Source organism: Schistocerca serialis, chromosome 3, assembly GCF_023864345.2.
Source record: "Schistocerca serialis cubense isolate TAMUIC-IGC-003099 chromosome 3, iqSchSeri2.2, whole genome shotgun sequence".
Lineage (NCBI taxonomy): Eukaryota > Metazoa > Arthropoda > Insecta > Orthoptera > Acrididae > Schistocerca > Schistocerca serialis.
Genome location: NC_064640.1, coordinates 610353675 through 610356152, shown reverse-complemented (window position 1 = coordinate 610356152; position 2478 = coordinate 610353675).

Sequence of the window (2478 nt, the reverse complement as noted above, 5' to 3'; positions counted from 1 at the left end):
TCCCACTTTGTTCTACACGATATCCTTATCCCACTAGTCAGCCACCCGGGCTGCCTATTCCTGCTAGTACCTCGTTTAGAACGTTCTAATGGGAAGCAACTCGCAAAGAGCTTAAGAAATGTGTTAAGGAAAGCATTATATTTATCATCTATGTTATCGGCATTATAAACATCCTGTCACTCTTGTTCCTTGACAAGGTTTTAAACCTCTATTGCTGTTGGATTAACTTTCCTACATAGTTTGTAATTATATGTGACATTTGTTTGATATGAAGTGGTATTACGTAAATTCTTTTTAACTGTTCTGTGCTTCATTCAGCTTCTGTGATATTCTTAATGATTTTTAAAAGACATTTCAACTTTGCACACTGACTGTTAAACAATCAGCTGATTATGTAATGTAAGTGGCAATGATTGTGTAACAGCTAGGGCGGAAAATACAATCGTCTTTTAACAAATTTGTGGTTGTAGAAACAAGTACGATAAAACATATTGATAATTTTAAGAACGAGCTCAATGAGATTGCAAAGCTCGTGTTCTGAATATTTTGTTTTTTAATAAATAAGCCTGCCTGAGTGGCCGAGCGGTTCTAGGCGCTACAGTCTGGAACCGCGCGACCGCTACGGTCGCAGGTTCGAATCCTGCCTCGGGCATGGATGTGTATGATGTCCTTAGGTTAGTTAGGTTTAAGTAGTTCTAAGTTCTAGGGGACTGATGACCTCAGAAGTTAAGTCGCATAGTGCTCAGAGCCATTTTCGCACCATCTGGTCAGCCACTGAGCGACTACCTTCTGCCGACGGTCACCTTCCTGGTGAGCCATGGGTTCAAGAGTGGGTCATCTAGCTGTCCAGACGCACTGTCGCTGTCGTGCGGGCCCACAACGTCACTGTCTATCACCTGGAATGGGCGCCCCATCGTCGTTAGCCATGCCAGAGGCCGCGGTCTGATCCGGTGGGCCTTACGCCACCACTACAGAAGCAGATCTACAGCCAGTACTTCCTTCTGTTGTCGATGGTCAAGAGCCGCCTCTATTTAGCGTCAGTGTTCTGCTATGCTCGCTGCAAGACGACAGCACCACCTGCCATCGCCATGATCCACTCCCCTGGAGGGCATCTGCTAACACCAGCCAGGGCTGTTTATCTGATGAACCACCGTTCGACACCTGTCATCTCCACCAATGCAGACCACGCCCCAGCACGGGAACTGCACTCCATCCTGGCCTACCATGAGCCTGTTTCACCTGCCACCATATGGATCACGACCTAACCCTACAGTGTACATGCAGCGTCAGGTAAGAAAAGGCTAATAATGATGAGCCAATAAGTTAGTGGCCTGCATCACAGTGTGGTGTTCAATTATACGAATAATACATTGGAGACCAATACATGTAGCACCGATGTAAATTACTGAAACTGAAAGTTGGGTTATCTGAATCAAACAGTTGGCGGATGTCCTTTTCTGTTTTTATCTTAATGACTTCAGCTTCTTGAATAATCTTCTGACCAATTTATTTCCCTATCTCCGACCAATCGGGTTTATACACCGGGTTGTATGATCAAGGGAAATTACATGAATCACCTTGAACAAAAACTTTATCTTGAACATTTAAATAGCTCTGTCTTTTAAAAATACCATTAAAATATCTTATCTGACTTATTAACATTAGTTTGGTTGCAGGGGAATCACCAGAAATTATATGAAAGATAACGTTTTATGAGGCTGGTTGCTATTTCATAGATTGCAACGACTCTTTAACGTGTTTATATGCAATACATTTTCGGCTGTGAAGCCATTTTCAAATGTTAGCATAAGAATAAGGCTTCAAACAGGTAAGCATCGAAGAACTCGTCAAATCACAAAATGATGCGAACTTAAACGACCAAAGTCCTAAGCCTCATTTAGTTTACTACTATTCTCGATACACTTGGTGTCATGCCTGAAATTGAGACCTCCAATAATGTGGCCAATCTCCTACGTTTACACCATTGTGTGATTTGATATGTTCTTTGACTCCAACACAAGTATGTACATTTTAGTGATTGTACTAATGCAAAATTTTGAAAATGGTTTACATTCTCAACAGTGCAGTAACAGAAAAGGCTGTTACAATTCACCCAATTGCTGCATAATGTTATAGTCAAATATTAATACTCTTGACAAAAGTAGTTTTAATTTTCCACAAAAAGTCTTTAAAATACAATATCAGTTGATAAACACGTCGTGCCCTTTTTTGCTAACGTTTAATATTCCGCCAGCAGCAATAAATCCTGTCAGTCCAAAATGTTTCGAGACTGCTTTAATAAAAAAACAGCGTAAAGTTAAGATGGTGGTTTTAATGCTTCAAGTGTTCTACAGAGTCTGCTTGCTCCCCCCCGCCCCCCACCCCTACCTCCATCACTTGAGTATAACGCACAGAACGTTCATGCAACGATGTGAAACTGTCAATAAAGTACTGCATTGGGATGTTGTTCAACTCGTG